Source organism: Oryctolagus cuniculus, chromosome 19 (genome assembly GCF_964237555.1).
Source record: "Oryctolagus cuniculus chromosome 19, mOryCun1.1, whole genome shotgun sequence".
Classification (NCBI taxonomy): Eukaryota; Metazoa; Chordata; class Mammalia; order Lagomorpha; family Leporidae; genus Oryctolagus; species Oryctolagus cuniculus.
This window is the reverse complement of record NC_091450.1, coordinates 31,735,998-31,749,564: the sequence shown is the minus strand read 5'-3', so window position 1 is coordinate 31,749,564 and position 13,567 is coordinate 31,735,998. Positions and strand designations below refer to the sequence as shown.

The 13,567-nt window shown below is 50.1% G+C and overlaps 1 protein-coding gene across 3 annotated transcripts in view; it reads right to left on the bottom strand.

Annotated features, from left to right (window-relative positions):
- The window catches only part of CREBBP (CREB binding protein), a 134,692-nt gene that overhangs the window by 53,037 nt on the left and 68,088 nt on the right, over positions 1 to 13,567 (bottom strand). The gene's annotated exons all lie outside the window — the stretch shown is intronic.

Genomic DNA, 13,567 nt, shown 5'->3' with positions numbered 1-13,567 from the left:
TTTCCTCTTAAGGAATCAAAGTTCATGTGAGGGTGTTCTTTTGGGGTTTTATCTTTCTGAGAACTCAGACAGTAAGTGAGAAACTGGGGGCTTTGCCCCAAAGCACAGCTCCTAGAAGCCCAAGAATGACTCAAGGCAAAATCCAAGTCCTATGGGAGGCAGGACACCATGAGCACAGCTAAGAGAAACATACTCTCTTCTTTTTTTACAAAAAACTTATTTATTTACTTATTTGAAAGGCAGAATCATAGCAGTGGTGGGGAGGGATCCGTCTTTCATGCCCTGGTTCACCTCCCAAATGGCTGCAACAGCCAGGGCTGGGTAAGCCCAGGAGCCTGAACTCCATCCTTGTCTCCCAAGTGGGTGGCAGGGGCCTAAGCACTTGGGCTACCTTCCCTGCTGCTTTTCCAGGCCATCAGCAGGGAGCTGGATCGGAAGTGAAGCAGCCAGGACACAAGCCAGCACCTATGTGGGCTTTGGCTGCTGTGCCACAACGCCAAACCCTAGAAACACCCTCTTTTATACCCGCTCATTTTCCCTGATTAATCCAGGAATCTACTACTCAAGTGTCAATGGTTTGCTTTCTTTCTCCAACTTTTTAGTTCAGGATAGCGTGTTTTTGTTTTGTTTGGTAATTAGCTTTCTGTCTTTTCTTCTTTTTCATACATAGATTCCTATGTATGAACTATTACCAGTAAGTCACATATATGTTTCTCCTGGTAAAGCCAGTAAACCGTCATCTCACTCAGTAGGTTGGTGTTGTTTGTAATCACAGTACAGCATCTGACCACACAACTATGAATTCAATGAACTAATATCCCACTGTAGAGCATTAACTGGAACCCTTACTCCTGGCACTTTCTGCGATTTCAGGTAACGCTTCATAAACAACCAGCCTTTGACCATGCCCCTGCCTGAAGGCAGTAAAAACCCAGTAGTCTCCTTGATCAGCTTCGCAGGGAATAGAAGGGTCCAAGGACAAAGAGGCCCGGAGTGAGGGAAGAAGTCAGGAGTTCGGTGAGAAGTGCGCGCTGACACTCGCTCAGATCTTTCTTTCCATTTACGAAAACCTCAATCATACGGAAAAGTGGAAAGGACGCCACAATCACCTAACAGACAAACTACTCTGCGACCTCAGCTAATTCCAATCACGGTCCAATTTCTTTTTAGCTGTCCAAAGTATGTCTTTTATAGCTGGTTTGCAAAAATCAGGATCCAATTCCAGCCCACGCCCTAGATTTGGCTGTCATTTTTAAAGTTCCTCATCTACCATCCTCCTCTCCTCTTTCATTCATTACACTGACATCTCAAAGAAATTAATCGGTTACCTTTTCTTCTGTTAAGTACAGAAATATTGTATACCTAGGTTACCAAATATTAACGCACTGCCTGTCACCTGGGATATGCTTTAAGAGATTCTTTCCACTATCACTGATCTTGTGTCAGCAAAGCTAGTGCTGGGGTGGGCATCTGGCTTCGTAGTCAAGACGTGAGCTGGGGCACCTGCAACCCACACTCAAGGGCCTGGGCATCAGCCTCCGCTCCAGTGCACACCCCAGAAGGCGGCAGGTGATGGCTCCAACATCTGGGTCCCTGCCACCTAGGTGGGATGACTAGATTGAGTTCCTGGCTTCAGCTTGGCCCAGTCCTAGTAACAGTAACTATTGTGGGAATTTAGGGAGTGAACACGTGGATGGGAGATGTTTGTCTGTTTCTCAAAATACATAAATAAATAAATAAATATTTCGAAGAGAGAATGCAAAAGCATATCACAAAATGCAAAGAAACACAAACATTTTCTATATATTCATGTGAAGATGACACCTCAGAGAGGAGAAAAGAGTCTTCTCAACTAACAATGAGGAAAAGATCAGGACAACTAACATCCCCAGTCATACGCAAACAGACCAAAGACTAAACCTAAGAGCTGAAGCTGTAACACTTGCACAAGCAAACACGCACCTCTGCATTAGGAAGCCACGAGAAGCACAAGTCAACTCGATTTCATACAAAATCCTTCCTATGCATCAAAGGATAACCATCAAGAAATGGAAGACGTTAGCAAATCATGGATCTGATAAGAAACTCACACCCAGGACACACCAAAAATTATTTTTTTAAAATAAAGGTTTATTTATTTATCTGAACAGCAGAGTGAGTGAGTAAGAGAAAGAGAGAGAGGGAGAGAGGGAGGGAAAGAGGGGGAGAGGGAGAGAGGGAGGGGGAGAGGGGGAGAGGGACAGAGAGGGAGGGAGAGGGAGAGAGGGGGAGAGGGGGAGAGGGAGGGGGAGAGGGGGAGAGGGACAGAGAGAGGGAGAGAGGGAGGGAAGGAGGGAGGGAGGGAGATCTTCCTTCTACTGGTTCATACTCCAAATGGCTGCAAAGGCTGGGCCAGGTTGAAGTCAGGAGCCTGAAACTCCAGCTGGGTCATCTGGCAGGGGCCCAACTACTTGAGCCCTTTTCCACTCCCACCCGCCCCAGGTACATTAGCAGGGAGTTTGATCGGAAGCGGAGCAGCTGGAACTCAAATCAGTCTCCACAGCATTGGCCCTGTAAAAACTCTTACAACTCAACAATAAAAAGACAACACAATTGAAAAACTGACACACGATCGTAACAGATTTTTTCCCCCATGAAGATACAAGAATGATTAGGAAGTCCCTGAGAAGATGATCAGCACCACTGGCCATTAGTGAAACACACATCAAAACCACAGCCACTATCACACCAGCCAGGAACACTGTAGGACGACAGACAGACATGACCAACAGCAAGCCACTATCACACCAGCCAGGAACACTGTAGGACGACAGACAGACATGACCAACAGCAAGCCACTATCACACCAGCCAGGAACACTGTAGGACGACAGACACGGACCAACAGCATCACTGAGAGCAGGGAGGTCCGCAGAGAGAATCCTCACACACGGCTACTAGGACAGGAAAACGCTGCAGCCATGTGGAAGACATTCTGGCAATTCCTCAAACAGTGAAACAGAATTACTGTATGACCCCAGACTCCCGCACCTAGGCATACACAGGAGAGACCTGAAACCACAGGTTCACACACACAACAATCTAATGAAAATGTTCAGCGCACTATTATTTGTAATATCCTAAAAACATAAGCAACTCAAATGCTCATTTACTGATGGATGGAAAAAATCTACGTATTTCCAAAGTGGAATATTATTATTCATCTACACAGAAGGACACACTGACACTTGCTACAACAAGAACTTTAAAAACACTATGCTCAGTGAAAGCAGTCAGTCGGGCCCGATTCCGTTTCTCTGAAGTGTCCAGAATACTTAAATCCAGAGGGGCAGAAAGGGGATGTGTGACTGGCTAGGGTGAAGGGCCACAGGAACCAGGAGTGTTCATGCACAGAGAAGGAAATGCTCTGGGCTGATCTCAGTGACCACCACACAACAGTGCTTTGGAAGGGGGACTGTATGGTATACGAATTTTATCTCAAGAAAGCGGTTTTTTAAAAAAGATCTACCTCATTAACTAACAAACAAACTAGAACAATGGGGCTTTCTTTCACCTATCAAAATAAACAGAAAATAGGCCGGCGCCGCAGCTCACTAGGCTAATCCTCCGCCTTGCGGCGCCAGCACACCAAGTTCTAGTCCCGGTCAGGGCACCGGATTCTGTCCCGGTTGCCCCTCTTCCAGGCCAGCTCTCTGCTGTGGCCAGGGAGTGCAGTGGAGGATGGCCCAAGTGCTTGGGCCCTGCACCCCATGGGAGACCAGGATAAGTACCTGGCTCCTGCCATCGGATCAGCGCAATGTGCCGGCCGCAGTGTGCCGACCGCGGCGGCCATTGGAGGGTGAACCAACGGCAAAGGAAGACCTTTCTCTCTGTCTCTCTCTCACTGTCCACTCTGCCTGTCAAAAAATAAAAAAATAAATAAAAAAAATAGAAAATAAACTTAAAAAACTTTTTAAAACTTAAAAATAACGAATTTTAAGAGATTTATTTATTTTACTTGAAAGGAAAAGTTAGAGAGAGAGGGAGAGACAGATCTTCCACCTGCTGGTTCGCTCTCCACATGGCCACAATGGCTGTGGCTGGGCCAGGTCGTAGCCAGGAGCCAGGAGCTTTCCCCAGGTCTCCCACGCAGGCGCAGGGGCCCAGTACTTGGGCCATCCTCCACTGCTTTCCCAAGAGCATTAGCAGGGAGCTGGATGGAAAGCAGATCAACAGGCACCCATTTGGGATGCTGACGCTGCAGACTGTGGCTCTAACAGCTGTGCCGCAGCGCCAGCCCCCAAAATGTTAACATATTGACGAGGATATACTGACACACCGTTCCTAAGTACTCCGTTGATGAAGTTTTTTAAGTTATGTATAGCAAAAGGAAAAATGTATATTTCTTTTGATCTAGTAGACTTCCTGAAATTTATTAGGGAAGTTAACTGGATGGGTATATGCTAAAATGCATGTGTGAAGATATGCACCACACCCTGACTAAACACAGTTTGACTCTCTCTATCCAAAATGTTTGGCAACACAAGTGTTTCGTTTTTTTTTTTTTTTTAATTATGGAATATTTGCATATGCATAATGTGCTATCCTGGGAACTGGATCTAAATCTAAACATGAAATTATTTATTTGTTTGTTTGCAAGTCAGAGTTACACACAGAGAGAGGAGGAGAGGCAGAGAGAGTCGTCTTCCATCCACTGGTTCATTCCCCAATTGGAGTCAATGATCAGAGTTGTACTGATCCAAAGCCAGGAGCCAAGAGTTCTTCTGGATCTCCCACGTGGGTGCAGAGGCTTAAGGACTTGGGCCATCTTTCACTGCCTTCCCAGGACATAGCGGAGAGCTGGATCGAAGTGGAGCAGCCGGGACTTAAACCGGCGCCCATATGGGATGCTGGCACTGCAGGTGTCGGCTCTACCCGCTGCACCACAGCACCGGCCCCTGCAGGTAGTCTTACACAGCTCTGACCACAGCCTGTCTCACTTGTAGCATCACACTGTCAGCAGTTTCAAATTCTGGAGCATTTCAGATTTCAGACTTTTGGATTAGAGATTACCAAAAAATTGAAAGCAAAAATCTCTAAAGGTCTGTCAAGGCAGAACAGGCTACAGACCTTCATCAGAGCAAGATGCAACCATTAACAAGCAGGTGTTTGGCTTAGCGCTTTTGCCCCAGTGAAGAGTCACATCTCACATCACGGTGCCAGGATTTTATACCCACCCTCGGATCCTTGGACTGCTGCATTTTGCTCATGCAGCCCAGCCAAGCTCTTCCCAGGTTCCGGACACACAGGATGGTGCACCGGCCACAGCGGCCATGGGGGGTGAACTAACGGAAAAAGGAAGACCTTTCTGTCTGCCTCTCTCTCTCTCACTCTCTCTGTCCACTCTGTCTGAAAAAAAAAAAAAAAAAAAAAAAAAAAAAAAAAAACCCGAATGATGTCGAAGTACTATTCTGTAACCTTTTTTTTTTTTTTTAACAGTGTGTTTTAAACAGCCTTTGGTTAAACTGTATACTGTTACTTGTTGCCTTAAGTAGTGATCATTTTGTGTTATCTCCCTTGTCCAGGTGGTGAGCTCTCCGGCGGCAAACAGGCCACCTGGCAGAGGGAGCCCCACCCGGAACCTCTGTGCCCCCGCTTGAGGACGGTCTTCCTCTGCACAGTTTCTCAGAGAATCTAATGGCAACACTGGCAGACCACAGGAACTAAGAGCTCCAACCAGGAGATGTCGATATCAACAAACATGCAAGGCATCTCTCTTTTTTTGACAAACAGAGTTAGACAGTGAGAGAGACAGAGAGAAAGGTCTTCCTTCCATTGGTTCACCCCCCAAATGGTCGCTACAGTTGGCGCCCTGCGCCAATCCAAAGGTAGCAGCCTCCCCCTGGTCTCCCATGCAGGTGCAGGGCCCAAGCACTTGGGCCATCCTCCACCGCTTTCCTGGGCCACAGCAGAGAGCTGGACTGGAAGAGGAGCAACCGGGACTAGAACCCAGCACCCATATGGGGTCCTGGCGCCGCAGGTGGAGGATTAACCAAGTGAGCCACGGTGCCAGCCCCAACATTAGTGCTTTTTTCATGCCTGCAAGGCATCTCTTAATAGCAATCACAGCAATGCAAAACCACAGTACCAGGACAGCTTTCCTATCAAAGGACAAGGTAGCAGCCCGCCGACTCGAGAGAAACACGATGCGGGGGCCTGGTCCCGGGCTTTTGTTGAGAAGCCCTATGATGGCCTCTGTCAGAAGCCTTTCAATACATAGGCTATGTGGGAGGAGTCACTTTCACTTCTAAGCAACCTGAGGCCCAGGTAACAGCAGGTAAACTCTCACTGACCAGAAGCTGCTGGGAGCACTCCCCTCTCGCAGCCCTCCTTCCTGAACTTGACCACACGGCTCGGCCCTTGTCACTTGTCACCATAACTCAGCAGCCTCAACCATCACTGAACCCCAGCCAGCAAATGACCTGTAAAGGCAAACTCCTTAATTCTAAGGCCCATCTAACGGGTACTTAAAACTTTTTTTCACCTTGACACTAGTAACTGTACATATTTAACATGCACTTTTACAACTGTTTTGTCACACGCATTTTGTGTCATTAGCCACAGCTCCCTTTTCCCGATTCCCTATATTTCATCCAGGTGACACAGTCAGAAACAGGCACAGGGAGCGTGGACAGCAAAGCCTATCCTGGCATTCTTCACAGAAAGCATATGATTCTCCATTAACACACCCAAGAGCAGGTCACCATGTCTCCAAACAGAAGATACTGACCAAGAAAGAACACGGAAGGGACTGGCTTCCTCCCTCCATGCACCCTTGCCCCAAACTCACACGGGGCTGAGGTCCCTGGAGTTGGCCCCAGCCTCCCACATTCCAACAGAGTGCAGAACCATGCTCCCTGCACACTCCTTCCCTAGACCTGCAAACCGACTCCTCCAAAGCCTCCACTAAAATCAGTGAACACCACGTGGGACAAGCGTGGCTCTTCAGGGTCTGTTGTTCCGACTCTTCCACAGGACCCTACAATAGTGTGAACACAAAGACTTGGGGTCAGAAGACAAAGAACGTGTTCACTAACATATGGCTCCTCAATCCGACAAAATCAACTGCAAGAACATAGCTACACAGACACATGAAGTGTCTTGTGGTTTCTTCTTGTTGCTTGATGTTCATTAATTTTTTAAAAATTTAAGATCCAGAGGCTGGCACTGTGGTGTAGTGGGTAAAGCCACCGCCTGCACTGCCGGCATCCCATATGGGTGCTGGCTCAAGGCCCGGCTGTCCCATTTCTGATCCAGCTCTCTGCTATTGCCTGAGAAAGCAGTAGAAGATGGCCCAAGCCCTTGGGACCCTGCAACCATGTGAGAGACCTGAAGAAGCTCCTGGCTCCTCGCTTCGGATCGGCACAGCTCCAGCCATTGCGGCCAACTGGGCAGTGAACCAGCGGATGGAAGAACTCTCTCTGTCTCTCCTTCTCTCTCTGTGTAACTCTTTCAAATGAATAAATAAATCTTTAAAAAAAATTTAAGATCTGAATTCATAGAAAAATAACTGCAAATGAGCAAGTTGGATCAGAATGATTCATAACTCCTCTTCCACATGAAAGAAGCTATGATTCTGAAGTGGGAAGAGAATGTCCAAGGCAGGCAGGGAAACGTGACGGGCAAGTGGGGAGCTGAGGCAGGGGCAGGTGGCACGTGCAGGGCTCACTGAGGGGCTCCCACCCCTTACAGCCTCAGACCTGGGTAGGAGGTCCTCCCAGGCTGGGTGGGGGTTACCTGCTACCTCACAAAGACCCCCTACAAGGTAGGAGGTGCTGGCCCTACTGTGACAGTCAAGGTAAAGGCCCAGTAACCATGTACACCAGCCAGTCCAATCCGAGTTAGAGGGTCTTAAGTGGCATCAGGACCACTCACTGAATGACAAGTTCAGGAGAATCATCTATTTATTCAAAACTCTCACAGGAGTGTTCTTCTTGAACACTGTGGACACACTCAAACACAAGCATATTCTTCAAGGACACTCACTACAGCAAGTTTCTGGTAACCTGGCAAAAAAATCATTGGACAGACTGTTTTCTAATGGGTTCCAACCTTCAGAACAGCTAAGAAGTCAGGATAACCCAGGGAATGCAAAGGCTGGTGTGATTTGGGAGGCTTCATTGCTGCCTGTGACTTCCTCAGCCAGACCTAGGAAATGGGCTATTTACTGAGTTCTTCCAACAGTTACTTACCAGTAATACCTGGTAAATATTCCCACTGGCAGGCAGGCAGGCGCTGTGGTGCTGATTTTTTTTTTTTCTTTGACAGGCAGAGTGGACAGTGAGAGAGAGAGACAGAGAGAAAGGTCTTCCTTTGCCGTTGGTTCACCCTCCAATGGCCGCCGCAGCCGGCGCGCTGCGGCCGGCGCACCGCGCTGATCCGATGGCAGGAGCCAGGAGCCAGGAGCCAGGTGCTTTTCCTGGTCTCCCATGGGGTGCAGGGCCCAAGCACCTGGGCCATCCTCCACTGCACTCCCTGGCCACAGCAGAGAGCTGGCCTGGAAGAGGGGCAACCGGGACAGAATCCGGCGCCCCGACCGGGACTAGAACCCGGCGTGCCGGCGCCGCAAGGCGGAGGATTAGCCTAGTGAGCCACGGCGCCGGCCGTGGTGCTGATTTTAAGTATGTAGCTCACCCTGTTTAGACTCGAGGAGCCTTCTGACCCAGCCTCTACTTTATGAAGGGCGAGACCTGAGTGTCTGTGCTGAGAATTTATGCCCCCAACTGGGAGGGTCGGCTGAAGGACTATGCTAACAAGATTCTGGAAAAACACCTGTTGGTTAGTGAGAGACCCATCAGGAAGAAAGTTACACAAGTGATCTGGCCTGAGTACCTGCAGCGCAGACGAGTGTGTCTGCTATCCAAGCACTCGGATTTTTCTCAATTTAAAGTTTCCTACCATTTGCACGTGTCACATAGCGTACTTTGTGCTCAGACTCTATTTTCCAGCTGATACTTATTGCCAAAACGACTGGGGCTAAGTTTAAAGAGAAGAAAAGATTCACTGTTAACTTCTGTCAAGAATTTTCGACTAAAGGTTATTTTTTTTTTTTATTTTTTTTTTGACAGGCAGAGTGGACAGTGAGAGAGAGACAGAGAGAAAGGTCTTCCTTTGCTGTTGGTTCACCCTCCAATGGCCGCCATGGCCGGCACGCTGCGGCCGGCGCACAGCGCTGATCCGAAGCCAGGAGCCAGGTGCTTCTCCTGGTCTCCCATGGGGTGCAGGGCCCAAGCACTTGGGCCATCCTCCACTGCACTCCCGGGCCACAGCAGAGAGCTGGCCTGGAAGAGGGGCAACCGGGACAGAATCCAGTGCCCCGACCGGGACTAGAACTTGGTGTGCCGGTGCCGCAAAGCGGAGGATTAGCCTAGTGAGCCGCAGCGCTGGCCTAAAGGTTATTCTTCCAAGGCCTGTATACACATTTCTCAGAGATCTTGTAGATATACGTGGAGGCAGTAAGACGGGAGTAATTGATGCAGACTCTTAAACATACACAAGCAGGTACATTCCTAACAACTTTGGACAAAGGCTTATTCCCACATCTTTTGCTATGTTTTCCAATTATTAGTGAGGTACATCTCACAATCACAGTGATTTTACATAGAATCGCTTGGTGAGGAGACAACACGACGTGTAACTTACATAGTGACTGTCACTGAGCCTATGGCAGACTTTAAGGAAAGTTCCCAACAGCCTTAACTAAAGTGAACACAAAGACTACTGGTCACTAAGCTTACTGACCTTTCAGGGGACAGTGGCTCTCACAAGCTTTGTTCTCTAACAGAACCAAGGGAGGAGCTGGTTTTAAAACTGCAGAATTCAGCGTTAAGACAAAGAACCACAGGCCATGATAAGGGAACATCAAGAAGTTTATGGAAAAATGCGGGCAGGTATTCAGTGTGCAGGTGAAGACGCTGCTTGGGATACCTACAGCCTACACTGGAGTACTGAGTTTGAGTTCTGACACTGCTTCCAATCCCAGCGTCCTGCTACTGTGCACCGGGAAGCAGCAGACTACGGTTCAAGTAGCTGTGTCCCTCCCACCCATGTAGGAGACCTGGGTGAAGTTCCTGGCTCCTGGTTCCCGCCTGGCCCAGTCCCAGCCCCAGCTGTTGTGAGCACTGGGGAGTGCACTAGTGGAAGGGAGATTCCCCTCTGTCGTATGCCTTTAATAAAATAAATTTAAAATTTTTAGTTCTTTTTAGGGCTTATGGAAAAGTGTGATTAAAAGATAACTTTATTTAGCTGCAAAAACTGCCTGAATTTTTTTTCATAATATACATTTTACAAGGATTTTTTGAGGACTTCCCTGTATGCTTGGATCAAAAATTTTTCTGCACCAAAATAAACTTACCTTTTAATTCCATTTTCCACAAGCTTTCTGACACATCCTTGCATTAGAAAGTCCTGACTCACATTAGAGGGAATTAGGTGCATAAACCAGGAAACTGAGGTGATCTGAAGCTTCCTAACACTGACCACAACGCCCCAAATTCCTCCCTTCCTGCTACGGGGTCTGAATCAGGAGGACTCGCACTGCTCAGGAGCCACCGCTCGCGGTGAGGCGGGGTCCAGAGCTGCAGAAGAGGCTCACATCCACACACTGGCAGCTGGGAAGGCCGACGGCCCACGGCCCAGCACGCGAATGTCCCACAAGGGTTCTGGACCACGACGGGAAGACACCCCGGCAGCCCTTCCCTGCCGCCACAGTTCCCATCTGTTAGAGGTGGCTGCAGCAGCTGTCAGGGGCCCTGCATCAAACCTCCACTGCAAAATGCTCTGACACACAATCAACAAACCCCAGCATCACCCCACGGGCAGCACTCTGACAAACCTCCCGCGCTGCAGGTGAAGCCTGCGGGTTGGGCTTAAAAACAAAGGACTGATTTATCTACTTGAAAGTCAGTTACAGAGAAGGATAGCCAGAAGCAGGAGGGGGAGAGTATCTTCCATCCCCTGGTTCACTCCCCGAATGGCCACAATGGCTGGGGCTGGACCAAGCTGAGGCCAGGAGCCAGGAGCCTCTTCCAGGTCTCCGACATGGGTGCAGGGGCCCAAGCACTTGGGCATCTTCTGCTGCTTTCCCAGGCTCAACAGCAGGGAGCTGGATCAGAAGTACAGCAGCCAGGACTTGAACTGGCGCCCATATGGGATGACAACACTGCAGGGAGAGGCTTAACACTCTACACCACAGTGCTGGCCCAGGATGGGGCTTTTGATTTTTTCTTTAAAAACAAACAAAAAACCTACGCATATGAACTCCCTGTTAGAAATAGCCCTTGTTGGCTACCATGTGTGATAACTTGAAGGGTGAACCCATCTGGTCACCAACCACTCTCAATGACACAGCCCACTTCCAATCAGTGTTCTTGGAAAACCCAACCCAAAGTTTAGCAAGACAAGCTAGCTTCACCAGGAACCGGGCAGTCCCAGAGTCCAGGAACCAGGACTATCATCCCCATATGCGTCTCTAAAGGAGTCTCTAGGGTGGAGTCACTGAGACATTTCTGTTCATCTCCTACCCAGAGCTCCCACTCAACCAAGCTCTCCCCCTAGCAGCCAACCCTGTGTCCAGTTTCCTGTTCCGGCTGGATCCCGACCTAGACCACAGCAGTGCATCCCTCCTCAATCCCGGCTTCACCTGGAGCCAGAACAGTCTCTCTAACCAACAAAGATGTCAGACCGCCTCCCTGAGAGCCACGGCCTTTCCTGCAGGACCTCCGAGCCCCCAGCTTCTACTCACAGTGCTCCTGCCTCCCACGAGACCTCTGCCAGCTCCTACACAGGCCAGCGCCATCAGCTCCCTGGGGCCTCTGCGGCTTCTTCTCACCTTTCCAATCTTGCTGTCCACCCCCTCCCTGACGGACCCTCTAAGAAGGCCCCTGGGACAATTCCGCCACTGCAGGCTCCTCAGAACCGCTACAGCAGGGCTGTGACCCACGGCTCCCGTGGCTTGAACTCCAGGAGCGCCACAGGGCTCACCCGCGAGGCACACGTGAGAAGGTGACCACAGGCCATGTCCGCGGATGCTGCAGACCTACCGAAAGGAGGAAGGCAGAACGACCACGAGGCAACGAGAGCTCAACCAGGCGACTGGGTGATTCCGCACCAGAGTCCTGGCCTGAACTGTGCCCCACACCAAGTCCGGTTCAACTTCCTCAAAAGATTATCCCCAAAAGCACGACCAAACAAAATGCTGTATTTTTCTTCTTTTCATCAAATAGACCTAGATTTCCCCTACCCACTTTCCCTCATTGCAAAAATCTGCGCACTTCAAGAGGCCAGATAAAATTTAGCAAACTCAAGAAGACCACCTGACTCAGCGGGGGAACTGCAAACACGCCGCGGGAGCACAGGCCTGCACAGCAGCCAGCAGACAGGCGCTCAGAGGCCTTCAGGACATGATTAGAGCAGAGCTGCGGGCTTTCCAACAGGAAGCTCCACAGCCTGGAGAACCAGAGACTGCGGAGCCTCAACTTCCTTACCTGCAAAGGGACCCAGAGGTAACGCGTAAGCGGCTGCTACAGCAAAAGTAAAATGCAGGCTGGGAAAGCTGCCGCTGAGCCCTGGGTGCTAACGCCACCCTCATAAGGAGCACACAGGGCTGTGCCAGGCCCTTGGGATAAAGGGTACAGGAACCCAGCCTGGGAGGTCACTCAAAGTTTACCCTCGAAAGAAATGGAAGGCTACCTACCTCCGTTTCCCATGACCCAGAGAAGTCAGAGAGAGAGAGAGAGGTGGAGGGAGGGGGGCAGAGGCTGAGAGAATTGTTTTTATTTCTGTCCGATGTCCAGGAGAAAAGACAAAAAGATGAGTTGCAACTGCCTATCTCAACGACTCTCTGGAAGAGACGTACAGCTGCAGTCCATGAATGCATTCCAGGTAACACATGGCAGTACCCAGACACCCCTTTGACTGTCACGCCTGGGTGGGGGGGTGGGGGGGAGGGCCATGAACACTCCAGGGCCCCAGGGCCTCAGCCTTTGGTGAGCGCGGCCTCTGCAGCAGCGGAGCGCCACAGGATGGGACTGGAGGAATGCTGTCTCTAGGTTATGAGTGAAGGACGTGGCACAGGGCACCGGGGCTGCAAAGGGTTTAGACGGAAAAGGGAGGAAATGGCTAGGTCACAGCTACCCTGCCGCAGTACATTCATTCTGGAAACGCAGACGCTTTCACTGTGAAGCCCAAACACGCTCCTGGTCACTGAGCAGGTGTGAGTGGTGACGGCCGACGGGAAGCAGCACTACTGTCCCCTCAGGGAGGACTGGAAAAGGCAGCACATGCGGCCAGGCCCCAGCTCCAGGCAGGCCAGAACCGCTCCCAGGACTCGAGGGGCTGGGCTACAGGGGTTGTGTGCTTCGCTCAGGTGCTGTACCTGACTGTTGGGAACCAGACAATCCTAGCAACCAGGATCTATCAGAAGGAGAAGCAGGGGCCGGCTGTGGCGTAGAAGGTTAAGCCTCCTCCGCCTGCAGTGCCGGCATCTCATGTGGGCACTGATTCAAGTCCCAGCCGCTCCACTTCTGATC